The following is a 16,379-nucleotide window of genomic DNA, read 5'->3' on the forward strand; positions in this document are numbered from 1 at the left end:
GGAGACAAAGATCACTTCCGCCGAGAATCGGTTTGGTTTGAGGTGGTGGATCTCGAGAGCCCATACCATGCACTACTTGGCCAACCCGCCTTGGCCAAGTTCATGGCGGTCCCCCACTACGCCTACCTCAAGATGAAGATGCCTAGTTCCAAGGGGATTCTGACCGTAGCCGGCGACTACCAGAAGTCGTCTGCCTGTGCGGATGAGAGTAGTCGGTTGGCCGAATCCCTGGGTTGTGGTGATGGCCGGCAAGCAGCTAGAGGTGTTGCCCAACCCCAAGGAGTCGGAGGCTAAGGGTTCGTTCAAGCCGGCCAAAGAGACAAAAAAGATGCCCTTGGATCCGGAGCACGGGGATACCCTCAAGATGAAGAGCTCGGGGACTGCCCTCTTCTATCTATACGATAAGAATTATGCCTACGAGTATGTTACTCTTTGTTATGCCGCTTGGCACCGGGTCCGACTAGTCGGCCCGGGGACTTGCCGCCTTGCGCTATGAAATGCTTCCTGCGGCGGACAAGTAGTGTGTGGCACCTAAGCCATCTCCTGTCAAAATCCGCAGTTCGCAGAGCGACTGACCGGTGGGCAGGAGTAAGGTAGAATGGGTGTTCGCATGAAAAATGGCTAAGGACTCAGAGCATAAAACATAGTTTAAGCCGGCTTCCAGCCTTTTTTCGCAAACCAACTATTGAGCGGTCAGCTCGTCGCCTTCTATTCAACTTGCTAAAAAACTCTAAAACGGCTAAGTACTTACCTTCCCAAAAGCAGCCAAGCATTTGATCCAGCGGCAGTCCGCAGAGCGGCTGTCCGACTGGCAAGACGGCAACTAAGGGAAGGCGGCAAAGGAAAAAGCCAAAGGAGCAATGAGCAGGAAAAGATAGAATTTGGATAAATATTTACATAACATAAGCCCTTGGCCGAATCTTCGAGCAGAAGTTCAAAATACACCCCGCGGGTGGAATTGTGCGAATTAACAAGTTCTTCAGAGACTACTAAAGCAGATAAAATAAAGATAAGGCGGTAGCCTAAGATGCGGCAGACGGATTTAGAGGTTCGGAGGAGACGGCGGTGTCAGGCGTTGGGGCAGCCGGCTGGGCAGTCTCGGCTTGATCGCCTCCGGCGGCAGTCAGCTCGGTCACATGCGGCTCGTTGCTAGAGGCGCGGTCGAGCTGAGGCTGGCCGTCCGCTCCGTCTTCTGGTGCCTCCGCCTCACCTCCATCCTCCGCCTCGCATTCCTCCTCGATGCTGGAGCCGATCACCTCCGCCTAGTCCTCGCCGTAGTCTGGGATCATCCCAAACCACTCCGGCGGTACCTCCTCGACATCTTCAGCCCGCTCGGGGACGAAGATGTTGGTGTCGGTGTACTCGGCGATCATCGCGGCGTGCTTGACGAGGGCGTCTTCCGCGGCTGCCAGCTCCGGCTGGGCCTCTAGCCGAAGTGTGGCCAGTCGGTCTAGGTCCAGCCCCGGATACCACGCCTTCACGAATTCCAAGGCTCGGCACACCCCAGCCCGGGCCGAGGAACCTTTCCAGGCCTCAAGACGGCCAGCCGCGACCTCCAGCCAGTCGGCAGTCTGACTGGAGGTGCGCGGAGCCTGCATGTCTGGCCACAGGGCAGCGATCGCCTGGGCACCGACATGTTGAAGCCGGTGCAGCATCCGGTGAGCCGGCCGAAGGCGAGCCTCGATGCTCAAGAGCTGCTCGTCAAGGGTTTGGGGGGCGTCGGCGGCGATCTCTGCACCTTCCGCCCTCCGCCCTTCATGGTCAGCCTCGATGGCTTGGATGGTGGCCTGCGAGTGGCCAGGGAAGAAGTCTGCCAAGACGAAAAGCATAAAGAAGCAAGTCAAAAATCAGGAGTCGGCTCGACCTATAGTCGGCAGCTCGAAGAAAGAAAGTAAAGAAACTCACCATCAACAATGTCCTCAATCTCGTGGAACCCGGAGGCCAGCAATGCCTCCTTGTCAGACCAGGAGGAGCGCTCGCTTGCGAACTCGGCCAGGAGGGCGCTCTCCGCTTCTTCCGCCTCCTTCTACGTCTTCTTGAGTAGATCCTGCTGCTCTGCCAATTGTGCGGCCAGCTGATCGCGCTCTACGGCGAGCTTGCCGCACTCCTCCCCCTTGGCGCACAACACGGAGTTGGCCTCGCTCAGCTGCTATTCAAGAGTGGCATTGGCCTCTGAAGAGAAAGAAGAAGGAAGGCGTTAAGTCGTCAACAAAGAAGGTCGCTGGGGAGATCCGGCCCGACTGCTCAGCAGTTGGCCCGAATCTCGGGGACTACAGCCCGCGGGTGCGCCAGCGCGCCCCCGCAAAGAAGAAAAAGGACTCACTCCGGCTCTCCGACAAGTCGGCGGTCCGCTTGCCTAGCTCTTCAACATTGCGGTTGAAGGTGGTAACACGGAGGTTGTGATAGTCCTGCGACAAGTATTTCAGACAAAAGTTAGTACCCGGAACTCACCAATTGGAGTTCCGGGCCGCCTGCTCAGCAGCCGGCCCGAAACTCGGGGACTACACCCAGTGGGTGCATTGGCGCGCCCCCACGGAGAGGAACAAGAAAACAAGGACAAAAGAGAAAGCATACCCGGACGGCTGCCCGCGACGCCAGGTACGCCTTGGTGCAGTTCGGGATGGCATCGCCCTCAGCTCGCAGCTTCGTCTGGACGTCCAGAAGTGCCTGGTTCAGCGGGCCCGTGCCGCCTCCTCGCACCCACCCAATGGGCGCGGCGCTCGTCGCCTCGGCGTCTGGGATCGCCGAGCTGGCGGTGCCAGTCTCCAAGGGGCGTGGCGCCGAAGTCGCCTTCTCAAGACGGCGGCGCGTTGGCGAGCCGACTTGAAGGAGTAGCCTCGCCATGGCCTCGTCTTCAGTCGGCGGCACCGGAGGGTCCGCCGGCTGTTTGCCTTGCGTGCTCCCAGACGGCGGCGGAGGTGGCGGCGGAACGGTCATGTCCGGCATGGAGGTGTCGCCGCCTTCCCTCTCCATGATGGGGTTCTTGCCGTCGGCTTCCCCAGTCTGCCCCTGAACTCCGGAGGCGGCGGCACAGAGTTCAGTGGGGTGACGAACACCGCCGATTGGCGGTGCGCGGCCTCCTCAGCCTGCCGCCTCGCCGCGACAGTGGCTTCGGCCTCCACCAGCTTCTTCTTGGCGGAGGCCTCCGCCTTCTCGGCCTCCACCTTCTCCAGACGGGCGGCCTCTTCCTTGTTGCGCTTCTCCTGCGCGTTCCGCTCCGTCGCCTCCTGGAGGTCGGCGGTGGGGTCAATCCGCCGAGTGGTGGCGGACGTCTCCGCCGACCCCATGACGGAGGCGGCGACAACCCTCTCAAGAGTGAGGGGAGCCCTGAAGCGAGGGAAGCAAGGAAAAGACTCAGACAAAAGCCACAAAGAAGGAATAAAGCATTAAGATGGAATACTCACACGGAGACCAGTGGCGGCTTCTTTACTTCCTTGCAGAAGCGGATGGCCTTCGCGGCCGCCTCCTCCCGCTTGGTCGCTGCGGCCGAACTCTTGGGCTTCTTCGGCCGACTGCCGAACAAGGTCGGCACGGCCCTGCACTTCTTCCCGCCGCCTGGAGCACCCGGCGCGGCAGAGGAGCCCGCGCCAGGATGGCCGACTCCTGGCCGGTGGCGGGGGGCGACCTCCTCCTCATCATCAAGCCAGTCCTCTGGACTGGCCCCGAGCCGCGGGTCGCCTCCTCCCTCAGCGTCGTCTTCCAAAGCCGCCGCCCCCAGATCGGGGTCGTCGACGTTGCTCTCCGCCCGGTCGGCGAGGAACTCGCGGGCCGGCCCCGTGGTGCCGGCTGGTGGATGGAGGAGGGGATTCTGTCCAAAGCCGACTGGTCAGGTTGGAAAAGACAAACTCAGCAAGAAAGAAGACAATTCAAAGAAAGAAAGAAAAAGGCAACTCACTGTGGGCGGGGGGTGGCGTGAGAGTACGGCTCCTTGCTGAATCGCCAATCCTCCAGGAGCTTGCTGTCCGAGAGGTAGTTCACCATGTAAGCCACCTCCTCGTGAGGCATGTCCTTGGTGCACATCCGACTTGGGTCATGGTGCCCGCTCATTTGGCATATCATGTGGGGGCGACATTGGAGCGGGAGAACTCGGCGTGCCACGAAGGCGGCCAGCAGATCCGGACCAGTCAGGCCCTCCAACAGCGTCAGCACTTGGAGTCGCGTGACGGTGCTGGCTCCCGCGAGCGTCAGCGACTTGGCCCGATATGACCAGTTGGGCAGCCTCCCAGCCGGCGGGCCGGCTGCGAAAGCCGGCAGATTGACCCAATTGCCCTTCGCGAAGACGCTCTTCACGTAGAAGTACGATCGCTGCCACATCTTCACCGACTTTATCAGCTTGATGGTGGGGAAGGGGTTGTCGGCCCCCGACCTCCGCACGGCGATGAACATGCCGCACTGAGCCGGCACGCCTGCGGCCTGGGTGCCGAGCTTGGAGTAGAAGAACTCCCCCCAGAGCTCGATGGTGGGGAGGACTCTGAGGAAGCCTTCGCACAGGGCAACGAAAGCAGACAGCAGCACCACCGTGTTGGGCGTGAGGTGGTGCGGCTGGAGGCCATAGAACTCTAGAAAAGAGCGGAAGAAGCTGCTCACCGGCAGCCCCAGGCCACGCAGGCAGTGCGAGCGGAAGATAACCCGCTCGCCCTCCTCCGGCGCCGGAGAGATCTCCCCCCTCAGCGCAAGGCGTACCCGCACGTAATCCTCGTCGGGGAGCCGACGAGTCTTGCGGAGGAACTCGATGTGGTCGTCGTGAACCTCTGAGCCATCCCAGGTGCCGGAATGCACCGAGGGAGGTGCGGCGGTGAAGGAAGAGCTCATTGTGAGCGGATCGCCGCGGCGTTCGGCAAAGCTTGGGCGCACGGCGGTGCGAGAAAGAAGAAGAAGAAGAGCAAGGAGGGGTGCGCGTGCTCTGCCGCACCCCCTCCTCCCCCTACTTATAGCCTCATGGGCTGCGAACCCGAGGGGGCGGTTGTGGGATTTACTGCGCCCATGACCCCACGACCCCCACGTTTCCTCAACAAAGTTACTGTGCGCAGTAACTTCGCGGGAATCCCAACCATTCGCTCGGGCCTCAACGGATCCGCTCGTGCCCGAGGCACGGTAATGGCGGGCCCCGCCTGTGGGCCTGTCCCGTCACACGCGTGGGCAGGCAGACTGGCCCGGCCGCGTGTTGCCACGTGACAGGCCCGGAACGGGCGGCGGCCTGGAATCTTAGCTAGCACGCCACTTGGATCCCGCCGCGGCATCTGAAATATTGTACAAGTCAGAGTTGAGCGAGTCCGACTCCTTCTAGTCGGCCCGGCGGAAATCAAGCAAGATCCATGTCTCGAGCACCCGGAAAGAGAAACTGCTGAGGCGCCGCGGACGATCAGCTTCGGGGACTACTGTCGGAGTAATGGGCCACGGGTAGGCTAACCCGAGTCCCTGAACCTTTCAAGACATCGGGCAGGCTGCGCCCCTCAAGACCCCAGGACGAAGAGCCACCTTCTGAGAAGTCGGTGGCAAGGCAACCGACTGCCCACTCTCGGCCGAGTCCCGGGGACGACTTCAAGATGAGCCGACTCCTGATTGACGACTTCCAGAGAAGCCGGCCTTGGGGAGTCGGCCCGCGACTCCAACAAACCCCATGCCCTCATCAAGAGGGACGGGACGGGGAGTGGCTACAGTAAAGCCCACTCCCGTCCCTTTTCCAAAGGCAGGCATGGCCATAGTACGCCGTACCCGCGTAGATCTCCGTCCAGCGCGGCATTGTTGCCATGTCGGCCTTGACATCAGCATCAGTGGACAGAATCCTACACCCACGACGGCTTGTCTGTACGACCCTGGGGCGGCGGGTTCCACCAGTCAACGGGAGCCCAGAAGACGGCGAGAGCATCACCAGTCGGACCCGTTGGGAGTCGTCCCCCGAGAGTCGGACCAGTCGGCGGGGCCCGCCAGTTGGAGGGCCCCAGCAGTCGGCAGAGAAGACGGAGGCCAGAGACACTGGCGGTTGGGCCTACGCCCAACCGGATTACCATTGTACCCCTGGGGGGTAGGCCTATATAAACCTCCGAGGGCACCCATGCAAAGGGTTCGAATCCATTCGCACTAGACCAGATCATATAGGAAGGAGAGAGCTAGCCTAGCCTTCTCCTCCCTCCAGGAAACAGCTCAAGGAGCAAACGTGTACACACTTACCATAGTGACCATGCGGAGACCCCGCAGAGCAGCAGTAGGGGTATTATCTCCCTGGAGAGCCCCGAAGCTGGGTAAGATGCGCCGGCGTGCATGCCTTCGCCTTATCCCGTTTTCGGGCACCGGCGACGTTCTACTCGCCCCCCCCCCTCCCCCCATGATAAGCCATCCCTTGGCATATGTCGCACCCAACCCCCGACAGGCACCCACTGAGCACAGCTCACAAAGTTACTTGGGGGCTCTTTTTTGCAAAGCAACAAAGAGTTTGAAAGGACCCTTGTAATTGGCTATCAAGCCACGGCTTGGAAGCCTGGTGTATTCACCTAAAAACCCGGGTTAACCTGCCTTCATCAAGTAAGCCACTCCTGTCCAGGTAATCCTGGTATGACCCACCGAACGTTTGACAAGTCAATCTTTTACAGACCCTGAACTTGTCAAAGTTAAAACGACGATTGGTTAATTGGAGGTCCATCTTAAAAGGATTTGTTAAATGGTTTAACTCAGAGGCCTGGCAGCCCATGAAAAGCCTCGATTTGGAGCCTGGCAGCTCGTAAAAAGCCTTGCATATTCCCTTTTTGAGTCTTATTTGTTGAAGATTTTTTACTTTATAAAAGTTCATATTTGTCTTCTGATAGACCGGCGTCCTTGACCCGGCTTGCCTTTCAACTACAAGTTGTCGGCACATGATCAGTTATAAACCGGTGTTTGTTGACCTGGTCTGGTTTGACTAAATCGTCGGTGCTGTAAAGAAAAGCCGGTAATTATTACATCCGGGTCCGGTTTACTATCATAATCCGGCATTGTAAGGAGGGGGTTATCAACGTTCCGGATTGGTATTAACACCTTTGCCGTATACACCGTTGGTCAACCAATGAGGTATGTTGCACATATTGCTTTTTACACAAACACTTTGATTATTCATCTACGTATTGTATACTTGTTGGGCATCATGACCAGTCTAGCGGTAAACCGCTAGATACTTTTTAGTTGTTGTACCTAGGAACACAATTCATCATGGGCTATGCATAAATATATCCCAAAAGGTGGAACAAGTTGTCACGAGGTATTACAAAACATGCTCGATGGCATGGCAGATAACAGAGTTTTGGCTATCCTATTACAAGAAGCTTTCAAAGCGGCTCCAATTGCATCATTGTTTTTCAAATTATCGGTACACAATAGCCAGTAAACCGGCTACCGGTTTAAGACACTTCGTCTGGACGGTTTGATGGTTGCAGTACTAGGAAAAGGGATACTAATGGCGCACCAGTTTTGCCTACTAATGGCGCACTACTGGTGCGCCATTAGTATCACGCCAATAGTATTTCTTACTAATGGCGCACCAACGGTGCGCCATTAGTATCTGGTATACTAATGGTGCACCATGCAGTGCGCCATTAGTATAGAACACCATGCGCCATTAGTATCTGGCATACTAATGGCGCATTGTTGGGTGATGCGCCATTAGTATGAATATTAGGTTTTTTACTTTTCAGAATTTTGCACAGGTTACAAAATATATTATTAGACAGAATATAGACAGCACCCCACAGCAAGAGCAGATTCATCGAATACAATAGAAGATTAGTCTCCGAATACAATTCATCATATTAGTCTCCGAATTCAAAAGACCGAACAAAGATAGAACATTACAAGTCTCAAGACCGCGAGTAGCGAGTTTGTCGGAAGTAATACTAATCCTAACAAGTCCTACTAATCATCATCATACAACTTCTACTCATTATTAATAACAAGTCATACGATCATCATCTTGATAGTCATCGAACCAACCCTACTTAATTGTTCTTAGCACATGGTCATCAGTATTAGGCAGGACCTAAATACCCTATTTAAGGTAAAATAGCATAAAACAATATAGACCCTGACTCTCCATTATGGAGAATGGAGAACATCCTGTCTCCAATTCTTGCGCTTCGCTTCCTTTTGCTTCCAAGAACCTCCTTACGACTGTCCATACATTTTTTCCATCCTTTGATTTTCATGTCTCCACTTCTTTTAGAAATCTCGTATAGACAGTTGAGATTCGTAGGATGACCTGGTTGTATGTTCAAAACATTAAGACTACCTTTCTTATACATCAAATGAGGCACACAATTCTCTGGGATTATCTGTTGAAAAACATAGTAATAACTTCATAGTTAGCAATGATGTACTAGTTTTAGAAGTATGCAAAAGATGCACGGATGTCGTAATAGTAAAAATCTTACCAGGGTATCTCCATGGTAGTTACCGTAGTTGAACACATGCACTAGTGGCACGTATTTACCATAATGTTGAGGAGTTTGATTGTGGATATTGTAATTCTCAATGTTAGTACAAAATCCGACCAGATGATTTTTCTCCTTGTAAGTTGTTAATTCGGAGCCATCGGTGTAGTGGGTTTTGTCTACCATCTCCCGCACATTCTTTGAACAATAAAAATAAGCTGTCAATGGAAATAAGCTGTCAACTATTTTGAAATAAACAATATATAGCTAATAACTATGTTTGAGAAACTCACATAGCGGTAGAACTGGAGGCGTATCAACAAGGACCCAAATGTCCATATTGTCTTGGTCGATGTCAGGATTACCAAGATCCATGGTGATAAGCATACCCTCATCAAAACCATACATCTTGCAAAATGCTTCCCAATTTTTGCAACCAAAATGGGTTACGCTCTCAGAATTATATAGATTTACTTCAAAGTCCACATCGTGATGAGTCCTTAGGTGAATTTTCTTTGTTTCAGAAATTTCATGGTCTTCAAAATCCATCCTCTCCAAGACATAGCGTCTTGCATGGCATGGGATAAGCTATACTCGAATTGTAAAAGATGAAAATTACACGTTGAAATAGTTGAAGTCATGCTTAATTATGAAAATAACACTTGTCGTCGTTGTGTACCGTTTCAACTTCGAAGGTCTCCTCGAGCTTAATGCTGAAGCGCCGATCATCGTCCAGGTGAGGCATGTCGCACAGACCTCGATCGTCGTGGCACCAGTAGCACTCCCCCGGGAGACTTTCGTCGTCCGATGATGATGACGACATATCCTATGTTCATAATTCAAAACTACATCATTTAGGGTTTGTCGACACCGAGGCATCCTAAAAGCTAAGCTTTTATCATTTAGGGTTTGTCGACGCTGAGGCACCCTAAAAGCCTAAGCTTTCATCATTTAGGTTCTTATCGACACCGAGGCACCCTAAAAGCCAAGGTTTTATCATTTAGGGTTTGTCGACGTCGAGGCACCCTAAAAGCCTAAGCTTTCATCATTTAGGTTTTGTCGATGCCGAGGCACCCTAAAAGCCTAAGCGTACATCATTTAGGTTCTCATCGACACCGAGGCACCCTATAGAAGCCAAGTTAAGTTTTCATCATTTAGGGTTTATCGATGCCGAGGCACCCTAGGTTGGGCCTAATCACTTGGCACTAATCACTTGGCTCTATTGCCACCTATGTTGGGTTTATCATCTAGGGTTTATCGATGCTAATGAGAATTCTAAGTTGGGCCTAATCACTTGGCTCTATTGCCACCTATGGTTTAATGCAGCAAGAATGGCGGGGCAGTTGATCCTACTTAACTAAGTACTAAGATACCCCGGCCCATGCATTAGTCGCAAGTACCCCATATGTCCTATTTTTAGCAAATTCATGCTAAAATTCACGGAAAATTTCGGCATGACCTTTGCTGAAAATAGGACATATGGAGTACCCGAATTTGCCGGAACGGAAGTTAATCGACATTCCGGCAAACTCAAGGGCCTCTCGGGGTACAGCAGCAACATCACAAGTTGACAAAATTCCCATGTAGTACAAGAGCAGCATCACAAGTAGTACCAATGAACATATAGTCCAGCAACTTGAAAAAGCTGAAGTTCTCAGCATGAAGTAAACAGGAGTATCCAGAATAGTTATTTGCTTGATCTCAAGTTTGACATATACGATAGTGATAGATGTAAGGAGCAGAACAATGCCAAAGACACAACCTCAAATCAGGAACAAATAAAAACACAAACTACAAATTGATGCGATCTAAATATACTTTTCCCTTACAACAAAATAGCACTGTGATTTACAATGTAATACTCCAAGCTGAGCTGAATATTTTCAAAGGTAGGACTATTTAGTTCATGAAACATAACATAAAATTTTGTTTCCTCTTGTTCAGTAATAATTAGTTTTTTTTAATGAATAACAATGGCATTTGATTTCTGCTGGTTTATTTAGAAACAACAGATCCCCAAGTCAAAAAACCAGAATCCTGGAACACTTCAGGAGCACTTGAATTTCAAATTCTGCTGGTTTCTGTTGTTTATATTTAAATAAACAACGCAACTTCAGTAACATGGAACTAAGTGCAGAATAGTTATTTGGGGTACTAGCTAGCCAGACACCACCAATTATCAAACTTAGTTGTTAGCTGAATATTTCAAAGTAGACTTAGGTACAGATGTCACCCATACTACCTTGGTTGGAACAGTCAATGCAATCTACTAGGACAGTAATAAGGCATGCATTTACAAGTTTAATAAAAGTCTATAGATCTTGCTTTAGTTAATCTACAAGGAAGCCTATAGATCTTGCTCGAATGCAGTAGCAAACTGAAGAGGAAAAACTGAAGATTACTGTGAATAACAATGTACAGTAGCAAACTCAAACTGAATCCAGTAACCATCTGAATTTACAGTAGATTTTCTACTCCAAGTTCAAGCCCAAACATCTGAATTACTTTAGCTAAGACTGTACATTTCTGAACTTGTTTCAATTGTTGAACATGTTTCAATTGGAAACCTCGACGGTGCACCATGTGGAAGAGGAGAGCAGCAGGGGGAGAGGGGAAGCTCACCGGGTGGCACAAGGAGGCCGGCGAGAGCTTAGTAGCAGCAGAGGGTGGCGGTGCCCGAGGGGGAAGACGAGGGCGATGCAGCGGAGACGAGCTCGAGGTCGGGGTCGGGAAGGACGAAGTGGAGCTCGTGGACTTGCCGCCGAGGTGCGGGGACGGCGATGGCCGCGGCTAACACGGCGAAGAGGCTCGGGATCTGGCGGAGAAGGCGAGCGGGGGAGAGGGCGAGAGGGCGAGCACGGTGGCGCGGCTATGGCATCGGCCGGGCGGCGGAAGGAGGGGGCGCGCGTGAGGGTGTGACGAGGGGGGGGGTCGAAGTGGATCTGGTGAGGGAGGGACGAAGGGATCGGTCGAATTAGCAATGGCGCACCCCAGAGCGGTGCGCCATAAGTAATCTTTTTTTATAGCAGTGGTGCACCACCCAGAGGTGTGCCAAAAGTAACTTTTTTGCATAAGTAATTTATTATTATTATTATTATTTGTTGCATCTAATATTTTTTAGAAAATGCATATGAATATGAAACAGTAATAATTTTTTTATAAAAACAGTAATAATTTTTTAAAAATATCATCAATTTTTTTATTTGAAAATATTTATGAATAAAAAAAATATCATCAAATTTATTATTTGAAAATATCATCAAATTTGTTATTTGAAAATATAAATAAATTTGTTTTTTTGGATTTTTAGTTGCATTCATTTGTGACGGTGGAGCGGGGGAGGGTGCGGGGGGTCGGCGGCGGCGGTGGAGCGGGGGAGGGGGTGCGGGGGGTCGTCTGCGACGGTGGAGCGGGGGATTGTGTGGTGGGTCGTCGGCGGCGGTGGAGCGGGGAAGGGTGCGGGGGGTGCTCGGCGGCGGCGGAGCGGGCTGGGGAGGGTGCGGTGGGTCCGCGGCGGTGGTGGAGCGGGGGAGGGTGCGGGGGGTGCTCGGCGGCGGTGGAGCAGGCCGGGGAGGGTGCGGTGGGTCGTCGGCGGCGGTGGAGCGGGGAGGGTGTGGTGGGTCGTCGGCGGGGTGGAGCTGGTCCCAGGTTACTAATGGCGTACCACACAGCCATGCGCCATTAGTAACACAACATACTAATGGCGCACCCCCTGGCCGTGCGCCATTAGTAGTTTTGCAAAAAAAGTATATATATATATATATACTAATGGCGCACCGTGGCATAGTGCGCCATTACTAGTTTAAACTAGTAATGGCGCACTTTGCAACGGTGCGCCATTAGTAGTTTTGCAAAAAAAAAGAATAAAAAAATATAGTAGTGACGCACTCCATTGCTGGTGCGCCATTACTAGTTAGAACTACTTTGCCAGGATGCGCCATTAGTATGTTTGGAAAAATGAAAAAAAAATTGTTACTTGTGGCGCACCTTGTACCTGGTGCGCCATTAGTGTCTTCCACACTAATGGCGCATCACCAGATGGTGCGCCATTAGTATATAGTAGTGGTGCACCACTTCTCTGGTGCGCCATTAGCGTCAATTTCATCTATAGCTCTATTCCTAGTAGTGTTGAGGGTCAGTTGGTGTGGGCACTTATTCTTCCCTCCCCAGACGCTGGAAATCAACCGTCGACCAATCGATTCCAGTTAAAGCTTGAAATACTGCCTCTTCATGGATAAGATTGGATGGATTAATATCAGGAGAATAAGTGTGCTTACGAATCGGAGGCACAAGTTCTTCAACTTCATGGATTTCGGCAGGCTGTCTTTTTCCTTTAGCGGCATAAGCCGGTTGAAAATGGGACAAGTCTGTGCCTTCGGCCAGCTTGCTGGCTATTGGCCGCATCTCTTTGGTCAGCCGCCGGAGGTCATCATTGTCGAAGTCTGAACCGTCCTCCTTCACACCTGGGTATCCTTTAATGATGTCCTCCGCTTCAAGGTCTGGAATCCAGGCTTTGGCTCGAATAAGTGCGGTTAAAGCTCCTGCTCTTGCAGCTGCCTTCTTCAATTCGACTATCCGGGCTGGCAACATGGCCAGTTTCTCAAGTGTTTCTTTTATCAGGGTTGGTGCCGGTTTGTTGTAAGCCGTCGTGCAAATAGCCCGCTGAGACCCAGAGTATAATTGTTCAATCAAAGTATACGCTGCTTTGAGCTTCATCTGCATGTCTGTACCAAGATGAGCAATCCGAGTGCCTGCCAAGGGTTTATGTCAATATTCTGGTCAATGATAAGGTTCATTGAATTGCGCAAAACACATAAGAAGATACTTACCAAAGATAGCAGAAGTTATAGCGTTGATCTGCCGTTTCAAGCCAGCTAGTTCATCTACAATTGGTTTCAGGGCTGCATCGGCGTCTTCAGCTCTTTTGGTTAAACCGGACTTTTCGGTTTCCCAGTCAGCACGATCTTTGTTGAAAGATTCTTTCAGCTTTTCCATTACGGCCAGGTCTTGGGTCAGCTCCTCTTTGGTTTTTGCACCTTCTGCTTGTTGTGACTTCACATTCTCTTGCAAATCAGAGTTTCGGGCATCTCTATTCCTTAGTTCAGCCTGCAACATTGAAGGTATATTAAACAACAGGATATATATATGTTCTAAGTACAAAGCGTATAACAAGTTATGCACTTCATACTTGGGGGCTAATGCCTACTTGCTCTAAAGCACTACATTTTATACAAGTCTCCAGAACAATGCAAGCATTATCCTGGACACTTGGGGGCTAATGTGCGTCTGTTCTAAAGCAGATGCATGGATTAAAACCCGGATTAACTTGCCAAGTTAAACCGGCCTTTGGGGGCTATGCTGCGGAAAGCTATCTAATTGTTAAAAGATGAGTCTTGGTTCTTATTAAAGACCTGACATTTTGAGGATCAATGACGACAAACTTAAAGTGCTACAAAGACCCGGTTTATGATTAACATCATAAAACGGCCCTTGGGGACTACTTGGGCTAGTATTTCAACTTTGAATCAACGAACAAAGGGAGATGGAAATACCTCATATCACTCCTTCGTCAAATTCACCAAACCGGCTTCATAGTCCCGGTTTGAGTGAAGACGGTTCAAGAAGCCAGAGTGAAGTTGTTCAGCATTGAGATGAGCATAATTTGATAAATCACTACTCCATTTGCCTTTTCCCTAGCAGCCTGCTCTTCTTTGGCACTATGTTGAGCCAAGATTACGGGATGGCCAGGAGAACTGTGGCCCATTCCAATAATGATAACATCGTCTCCTTGGACTTTAGTGTTTTTGGCTGGTGATAATGGAGTCTCAGCATTTCTCACCGGACTAGCCCGGTTTGGCTCTGTCAGTTCAGTGTTAGGCGCGGCAGGCTCAGCGTCTGTTGGTTCATCAGTGTTTTGGCCTTGAAGGGGCGGGTCGTTAGAGGCGGCTTTAGGATGAGGGCCCTCCGGTTCACAAGTCTGGTCTGGGTCACCTCTTGGTTCTTCTTCAAAAGTGTCTGGGTCTTCGGGCGGATTGTTGACCCGAGCTTTCTTGTTGGGTCTGGCTTTGGCTCTGCAGACAAAATTAAAAAGAGGGTTAACATTTTATTCCAGATTTACAACATATTGAGATGAAAGGTTACAAAGCTTACCCAGCTACAGTTTTTAGAGTGGGGAGTTGAGTTGCTGTCGATTCACCAGAGGAGGAGGGAGGTGTCACCTGATAATTTGAATCGGACGGATTAAGAGGTTGTCTGAAATAACCTGTCTTGGGATAAGAATTGTCAGGAGTAGGAGAGACCTCAGACCAGCGCTTCCGAACTGGGGTGTCAGGTAAACCGGTTGAAGTAACCTGTTGGCCACTGTGCCGGGTTGTCCGACGAGCTTCATGCTGCTGAGTCTTCAAAATAGATGTTGGATCCAAATGAGCAAGAGGATGAGAAAAGCTTGCTTTCCGGACTGCTTGACGGGTTTTTTGTGTTGGCTTAGAGTTTGAACCGGAGGAAAGGGTAATTACCTCTACATCATCAGCTTGACTGCCTTCTGCGTCCTCCTGAGGAAGATCATTGTTAATGAGATGCATGAAAAGGGAGCCAAGTGAGTCAAGTTCTACCTCAACTTCCGGATCATCAGCATCATCATCAAGTTCCATGTTGATCCGGTCAGCCGTTTTCCGTTTTGACTTCTGTTTGACGGCTTTGGTTTTGGGGCGAGATGGTTTGACCGCTTTATCCCCGGTTGGATTTACTGCTTTTTCTATGGTTTTCCGTTTCCAGAAGGGATCATCACCCTATACATACATACACAGAAGAAGGATTACAAGTTGCACAAATTAAAAATATCAAAGATGAAAGGAAGTATAGTGCTTACAGCAGGCGGTTTGTTCTTGGTATAGAAGGGATTCAAGCCGGTTTGACTACAGACTAGTTCCGATTCATTCAAAATTTTCTTTACACTTTCAGTGACTTCTTCATCAATCACTTGAATGTTGCAATGGCTTTGAGGGTCTTCAACCTCACCGGTGTACTCACACATTAAACCGGGACGCCGGCTTAGCGGCAAGATGCTCCAAGATAGCCAACATCGCACGAAATCAACACCTGTTAAACCGTTGGCCATAAAAGCCCGGAGTTTGGCGAGTTGAGGGGCATATTTTGCCCTTTCCGCGGAACTTAAGAGTTGCGGCATCGGATGGGTGTTGGAAAGCCGGTGATCACGAAAGCCTGGGAGGGGATTCTCATCTTCAGGAGAAGTATCTCTGCAGTAAAACCAAGTCTGGTTCCATTCCTTTGGGTGGCTATGCAGTTTGGAATGAGGGAATTCAACTTCTTTCCGCTTCTGAATTGAGACACCACCAAGTTTAGTGTTGGGGCCGTTTACAAATTCTGTGCGCCGGTTTAAGTGAAAAAAGTCCTGGAACAGCTCCGCAGTTGATTCTTCCTGTAAGTACGCTTCACAGAAGACCTGGAAGTTGCATAAATTGGATACTGAGTTGGGCCCGATGTCTTGAGGATGGAGTTGGGAATTGGCAAGCACATCTCGGTAAAACTTTGACCCTGGCGGTTTGAAGCCACGACCTATGTGGTCAACAAAGACCACCATCTCACCCTGCCTTGGGGTCGGATGATTTCTGCTCCTGGAACTCGCCATTTAATTTCAGTCTTCTTAGGCAAGGTACCAATGCTAACCATATCGTTCAATTGTTCCTCGGTGACCCGGGAACTAGCCCAGTTGCAAGCGGTAAACTGCTTGGCCATTGCGGAGCAAAAAAGCTGTGGAAGAAACGCCGATTTACAAATCACTCCGGATGACACGCAAGATATAATGATATCAACATATACTGGTACATAAGATTGTGTAAACCGGAGATTGATATAATAATGAAGAACAAGGGTATATCAAGGGTATAGACATATTGCTAAACCGGAGTTGGCAATTCCATACAAGAATTTATTAAATACATGTTATAAGGGGAAGTACATTGG

This window comes from Triticum aestivum, chromosome 7A, assembly GCF_018294505.1.
Source record: "Triticum aestivum cultivar Chinese Spring chromosome 7A, IWGSC CS RefSeq v2.1, whole genome shotgun sequence".
NCBI lineage: Eukaryota > Viridiplantae > Streptophyta > Magnoliopsida > Poales > Poaceae > Triticum > Triticum aestivum.